Raw genomic sequence first — 9447 nt, forward strand, 5'->3', positions numbered from 1 at the left:
AACAAAGAAAAACACTGATACCCAGTAACACAGACACACACTTACACCAAGTATCACAGACATACACTGACACCAAGTAACAAAGACATGCATTTACACCAAATAACACAGACATACACGGACACCAAGTAACAAAGACATACACTTACACCAACTAACAAAGACACACACTTACACCAAGTAACACAGACATACACTGACACCAATTGACAAAGACATGCACTTGCACCAAGTAAGAACGACACACACTTACACCAAGTAACACAGACCTACACTGACACCAAGTAACAAAGACATACACTGATACCCAGCAACACAGACACATTCTTACACCAAGTAACAAAGACAGACACTGATACCCAGTAACACAGACACACACTTACACCAAGAATCAAAGACATACACTGACACCAAGTAACAAAGACATCCACTGACACCAATTAACAAAGACATGCACTGATACCCAGTAACAAAGACATACACTTACACCAAGTAACAAAGACATACACTGACACCAAGTAACAAAGACATACACTTACACCCAGTAACAATGACATACACTGACACCAAGTAACACAGACACACACTTACACCAAGTAACACAGACATACACTGACCCCCAGTAACACAGACATGCACTGATATCCAGTAACACAGACACACACTTACACCAAGTAACAAAGACATACAATGACACCAAGTAACAAAGACAGACAACTACACCAAGTAACAAAGACATACACTGATACCCAGAAATACAGACACACTCTTTCACCAAGTAACAAAGACAGACACTGATACACAGTAACACAGACACACTCTGACACCCAGTTAGAAACACACACTGACCCCCAGTAACACAGACACACACTGACCCCCAGTAACGCAGACATACACTGATACCCAGTAACACAGACACACACTTACACCAAGTAACACAGACATACACTGACCCCCAGTAACACAGACATGCACTGATATCCAGTAACACAGACACACACTTACACCAAGTAACAAAGACATACAATGACACCAAGTAACAAAGACAGACAACTACACCAAAAATTTTGACAGACACTGACACCAAGAAACAAAGACATACACTGATACCCAGTAACACAGACACACACTGACACCCACTAACACAAACAAACACACTGACACCCAGTAACACAGACACAAACTTACAGCAAGATACAAAGACATACAATTACACCAAGTAACACAGACACACACTGAAAACAAGTAACAAAGACACACACTTACAGCAAGTAACACAGACATACACTGACCCCCAGTAACACAGACATGCACTGATACCCAGTAACACAGACACACACTTACACCAAGTAACAAAAACATACACTGACACCAAGTAACAATGACATACACTGACACCCAGTGACACAAACAAACACGCACTGACACCCAGTAACACAGAGAAACACTGATACACAGTAACAAAGACATGCACTGACACCAAGTAACAAAGATACACATTGACACCCAGTAAAAAAGAAATACAATGACACCAAGTCACAAAGACACACACTGATACCAAGTCACAAAGACATACACTGATGCCCAGTAACACAGACACACACTGAAACCAAGTAACAAAGACGTACACTTACACCAAGCAACAAAGACACACACTTACACCAAGTAACAGAGACATACACTTACACCAAGTATTTTGACATACACTGACACCAAGTAACAAAGACATGCACTGATACCCAGTCACACAGGCACACACTGGGGTGGGGTGGGGGAGGGGGCACATTGGCGCAGTAGTTAGCACCGCAGCCTCACAGCTCCAGGGACCAGGGTTCGATTCTGGGCACTGCCTGTGCGGAGTTTGCAATTTCTCCCTGTGTCTGCTTGGGTTTCCTCCCGGTGCTCCAGTTTCCTCCCACATGCCAAAGACTTGCAGGTTGATAGGTTAATTGGCCATCATAAATTGCCCCTAGTATTGGTAGGTGGTAGGGAAATATATAGGGATAGGTGGGGATGTGATCGGAATACGGGATTAGTGTAGGATTATTGTAAATGGGTGGCTGATGGTCGGCACAGACTCGGTGGGCCGAAGGGCCTGTTTAAGTGCTGTATCTCTAAACTAAACTAAATACTGACACCCAGAAACACAGAGAAACACTGATACACAGTAACAAAGACAAACACTGACACCAAGTCACAAAGACATACACTGATACCCAGTAACACAGACACACACTGACACCAAGTAACAAAGACATACACTGACACCCAGTAACACAGACACACACTTACACCAAGTAACAAAGACATGCACTGACACCCAGTAACACAAACAAACACACACTGACACCCAGTAACACAGAGAAACACTAATAAACAGTCAAAAAGGCATACACTGATACCAAGTCACAAAGACATACACTGATACCCAGTAACACAGACACACACTGACACCAAGTAACAAAGACACTCACTTACACCAATTAACACAGACACACTCTGACACCCAGTAACACAGACACACACTTACACCAAGTAACACAGACATACACTGACACCAAGTAACAAAGACATACACGGATACCCAGTAACACAGGCACACACTGGGGGGGGGGGGGGGGGGGCTTATTGGCGCAGTGGTTAGCACCGCAGCCTCACAGCTCCAGGGACCCGGGTTCGATTCTGGGTACTGCCTGTGCGGAGTTTGCATTCTCCCTGTGTCTGCGTGGGTTTCCTCCGGGTGCTCCAGTTTCCTCCCACATGCCAAAGACTTGCAGGTTGATAGGCTTATTGGCCATCATAAATTGCCCCTAGTATAGGTAGGTGGTTGGGAAATATATAGGGACAGGTGGGGATGTGATAGGATTACGGGATTAGTGCAGGATTAGTATAAATGGGTGGTTGATGGTCGGCACAGACTCGGTGGGCCGAAGGGCCAGTGAAAGTGCTGTATCTCCAAACTAAACTAAATACTGACACCTAGTGTCACAGATACACACTGACACCCAGTAACACAAACAATCACACACTGACACCCAGTAACACAGAGAAACACTAATAAACAGGAACAAAGACAGACACTTACACCAAGTCACAAACACATACACTGATACCAAGTAACAAAGGCATACACTGTTACCCAGTAACACAGACACACACTTACACCAAGTAACTAAGACATACACTGACACCAAGTAACAAAGACATACACTGACACCAATTAACAAAGACATACACTGATACCCAGTAACAAAGACATACACTTACACCAAGTAACAAAGACATACACTGACACCAAGTAACAAAGACATACACTGACACCAACTAACAAAGACACACACTTACACCAAGTAACACAGACCTACACTGACACCAAGTAACAAAGACATACACTGATACCCAGAAATACAGACACACTCTTTCACCAAGTAACAAAGACAGACACTGATACCCAGTAACACAGACACACACTTACACCAAGAATCAAAGACATACACTTACAACAAGTAACAAAGACATACACTGACACCAAGTAACAAAGACATACACTGACACCAAGTCACAAAGACATACACTGATACCCAGGAACACAGACACACCCTGACACCCAGTAACAAAGACATACACTGATAGCAAGTCACAAAGACATACGCTCATACCCAGTAACACAGACACACACTGACACCCAGTAACAAAGACGGACACTGATACCAAGTCACAAAGACAAACACTGATACCCAGTAACACAGACACACACTGACACCCAGTAACAAAGACATGCACTGATACCAAGTAACAAATACATACACTTACACCAAGTAACAAAGACACACACTTGCACCAAGTAACACAGACATACACTGACACCAAGTAACAAAGACATACCCTGACACCAAGTAACAAAGGCATACACTTACAACAAGTATTTTGACATACACTGACACCAAGTAACAAAGACATACACTGATACCCAGTAACACAGACACACAATGACACCAAGTAACAAAGACAAACACTGACACCCAGTAACACAGACATACACTGACACCAAGTCACATAGACACACACTGATGCCCTGTAACACAGACACACACTTACACCAAGTAACGCAGACATACACTGATACCCAGTAACTCAGGCACACACTGGGGGGGGGGGGAGGGGGCGGGCATATTGGCGCAGTGGTTAGCACCGCAGCCTCACAGCTCCAGTGACCCGGGTTCGATTCTGGGTACTGCCTGTGCGGAGTTTGCATTCTCCCTGTGTCTGCGTGGGTTTCCTCCGGGTGCTCCGGTTTCCTCCCACATGCCAAAGACTTGCAGGTTGATATGCTTATTGGCCATCATAAATTTCCCCTGGTATAGGTAGGTGGTAGGGAAATATATAGGGACAGGTGGGGATGTGATAGGATTACGGGATTAGTGCAGGATTAGGATGAATGGGTGGTTGATGGTCGGCACAGACTCGGTGGGACGAAGGGCCTGTTAAAGTGCTGTATCTCTAAACTAAACTAAATACTGACACCGAGTGTCACGGATACACACTGACACCCAGTAACACAAACAAACACACACTGAAACCCAGTAACACAGAGAAACACGAATAAACAGTAACAAAGACATACACTGACACCAAGTCACAAACACATACACTGACACCAAGTAACAATGCATACACTGATACCCAGTAACACAGACACTCACTTACACCAAGTAACAAAGAAAAACACTGATACCCAGTAACACAGACACACACTTACACCAAGTATCACAGACATACACTGACACCAAGTAACAAAGACATGCATTTACACCAAATAACACAGACATACACGGACACCAAGTAACAAAGACATACACTTCCACCAACTAGCAAAGACACACACTTACACCAAGTAACACAGACATACACTGACACCAATTGACAAAGACATGCACTTGCACCAAGTAAGAACGACACACACTTACACCAAGTAACACAGACCTACACTGACACCAAGTAACAAAGACATACACTGATACCCAGCAACACAGACACATTCTTACACCAAGTAACAAAGACAGACACTGATACCCAGTAACACAGACACACACTTACACCAAGAATCAAAGACATACACTGACACCAAGAAACAAAGACATACACTTACACCAAGTAACAAAAACATACACTGACACCAAGTAAAAAAGACATGTACATACACCAAGTAACAAAGACATACACTGACAACAAGTAACAAAGACATACACTGACACCAAGTAACAAAGACATACACTTACACCAAGCAAGACTGACATACACTTCCACCAATTAACAAAGACACACACTTCCACCAAGTAACACGGACATTCACTGACACCAAGTAACAAAGACATACGCTGATAACCAGTAACACAGACACACACTTACACCAAGTAACAAAGACAGACACTGACACCCAGTAATACAGACACACACTGACACCAAGTCACAAAGACACACACTGACACCAAGTAACAAAGACAGTCACTGATACCCAGTAACACAGACACACACTTACACCAAGTAACAAAGACAGATACTGACATCCAGCAACACAGACACACACTTACACCAAGTCACAAAGACACACACTGACACCCAGTAACAAAGACAGACACTGATACCCAGTAACACAGACACACACTTTCACCTAGTAACAAAGACAGACACTGGCACCCAGTAATACAGACACACACTTACACCAAGTCACAAAGACACACACTGACACCCAGCAACAAAGACAGATACTGATACCCAGTAACACAGACACACACTTACACCAAGTTACAAAGACAGACGCTGACATCCAGTAACACAGACACACACTTACACCAAGTCACAAAGACACACTTCGACACCCAGTAACGAAGACAGACACTGACACCAAGTAACAAAGACATACACTGACACCAAGTAACAAAGACATACACTTACACCAAGTAAGACAGACATACACTTCCACCAATTAACAAAGACACACACTTCCACCAATTAACAAAGACACACACTTCCACCAAGTAACACGGACATACACTGACACCAAGTAACAAAGACATACGCTGATACCCAGTAATAAAGACACACATACACCAAGTAGCAAAGACAGACACTGACACCCAGTAATACAGACAGACACTGATACGCAGGAACACAGACACACACTTACACCAAGTAACAATGACAGACACTGACATCCAGTAACAAAGACACACACTTACACCAAGTCACAAAGACACACACTGACTCCCAGTAACAAAGACATACACTGACTCCCAGTAACAAAGACACACACTGACTCCCAGTAACAAAGACATACACTGATACCCAGTAACAAAGACATACACTGACACCAAGTAACAAAGACACATAATGACACCAAGTAACAAAGACATACACTGACACCAAGTAACAAAGACATACACTGATACCCAGTAACACAGACACACACTTACACCAAGTTACAAAGACAGACGCTGACATCCAGTAACACAGACACACACTTACACCAAGTCACAAAGACACACTCTGACACCCAGCAACGAAGACATACACTGACACCAAGTAACAAAGACATACACTTACACCAAGTAAGACAGACATACACTTCCACCAATTAACAAAGACACACACTTCCACCAAGTAACACGGACATACACTGACACCAAGTAACAAAGACATACGCTGATACCCAGTAACACAGACACACACATACACCAAGTAGCAAAGACAGACACTGACACCGAGTAATACAGACAGACACTTACACCAAGTCACAAAGACACACACTGACACCCAGTAACAAAGACAGACACTGATACCCAGTAACACAGACACACACTTACAACAAGTAACAATGAGAGACACTGACATCCAGTAACACAGACACACACTTACACCAAGTCACAAAGACACACACTGACACCCAGTAACAAAGACATACACTGACACCCAGTAACAAAGACACACACTGACACCAAGTAACAAAGACATACACTGATACCCAGTAACACAGACACACAATTACACCAAGTAACAAAGACATACACTGACACCAACCAACAAAGGCATACACTGACACCAATTAACAAAGACATACACTGATACCCAGTAACACAGACACACACTTACACCAAGTAACAAAGACATACACTGAAACCAAGTAACGAAGACATACACTGACACCAAGTAACCAAGACATACACTGACACCAAGTAACCAAGACACACACTGACACCCAGTAACAAAGACAGACACTGATACCCAGTAACACAGACACACACTTCCACCAAGTAACAAAGACATACACTGATACCCAGTAACACAGACACACAATTACACCAAGTAACAAAGACATACACTGACACCAACTGACAAAGACATACACTGACACCAATTAACAAAGACATACACTGATACCCAGTAACACAGACACACACTTACACCAAGTAACAAAGACATACGCTGAAACCAAGTAACAAAGACATACACTTACACCAAGTCACAAAGACACACACTGACACCCAGTAACAAAGACAGACACTGATACCCAGTAACACAGACACACACTTCCACCAAGTAACAATGACAGACACTGACATCCAGTAACACAGACACACACTTAAACCAAGTCACAAAGACACACACAGACAACCAGTAACAAAGACAGACACTGATACCCAGTAACACAGACACACACTTACACCAAGTAACAATGACAGACACTGACATCAAGTAACACAGACGCACACTTACACCAAGTCACAAAGACACACACTGACACCCAGTAACAAAGACACACACTGACACCAAGTAACAAAGACATACACTGATACCCAGTAACACAGACACACAATTACACCAAGTAACAAAGACATACACTGACACCAACTGACAAAGACATACACTGACACCAATTAACAAAGACATACACTGATACCCAGTAACACAGACACACACTTACACCAAGTAACAAAGACATACGCTGAAACCAAGTAACAAAGACATACACTTACACCAAGTAACAAAGACATACACTGACACCAAGTAACAAAGACTTGCACTGATACCCAGTAACCCAGACACACACTTACAGCAAGTAACACGGACATACACTGAGACCAAGTAACAAAGACATACACTGACACCCAGGAACACAGATACACAGTGACACCCAGGAACACAGAGAAACACTGACACCAAGTAACAAAGACACACACTGACACCAAGTAACAGAGACATACACTGACAACAACTAACAAAGACACACAATTACACCAAGTAACACAGACATACACTGACACCAATTAACAAAGACATACACTGATACCCAGTAACACAGACACACACTTACACCAAGTAACAAAGACATACGCTGAAACCAAGTAACAAAGACATACACTTACACCAAGTAACACAGACATACACTGACACCAAGTAACAAAGACAGACACTGATACACAGTAACACAGACACACACTTACACCAAGAATCAAAAGACGTAAACTGACACCAAGTAACAAAGGCATACACTGACACCAAGTAACAAAGACATACACTGACACCAAGTAACAAAGACATGCACTTACACCAAGGAACAAAGACAAACACTGATACCCAGTAACACAGACACACACTTAAACCAAGTATCACGGACATATACTGACACCGAGTAACAAAGACATACACTGACACCCAGGAACACAGATACACAGTGTCACCCAGTAACACAGAGAAACACTTACACCAAGTAACAAAGACACACACTGGCACCAAGTAACACAGACATACACTGGCACCAAGTAACAAAGACATCCACTTACACCAAGTACAAAGACATACACTGACACCAAGCAACAAAGACATACAATGATACCCACTATCGCAGACACGCACTGACACCCAGTAAAAAAGACATACATTGACACCAAGTAACAAAGACTGACACTTATCCCCATTAACACAGACACTCACGTACACCAAGTAGCAAAGACATACACTGATACCCAGTAACACAGACACACACTTACACCAAGTAACGAAGACATACTCTGACACAAAGTAACAAAGACATACACATACACCAAGTTACAAAGACATGCACTGACACCAAGTAACAAAGACATTCACTTACACCAATTAAAAAAGACATACTCTGACACCAAGTAACAAAGACATACACTGATGCAGAATAACACAGACACACACTTACACCAAGTAACAAAGACATACACTGATACCCAGTTACACAGACACACACTTACACCAAGTAACACAGACGCACACAGACACCAAGTAACAAAGACGTACACTGATACCCAGTAACACAGACACACACTTACACCAAGTAACAAAGACATACACTGACACCAAGCAACAAAGACAGTCACTGATACCCAGTAACACAGACACACACTTACACCAAGTAAC

This window comes from Heterodontus francisci, chromosome 21, assembly GCF_036365525.1.
Source record: "Heterodontus francisci isolate sHetFra1 chromosome 21, sHetFra1.hap1, whole genome shotgun sequence".
Classification (NCBI taxonomy): Eukaryota; Metazoa; Chordata; class Chondrichthyes; order Heterodontiformes; family Heterodontidae; genus Heterodontus; species Heterodontus francisci.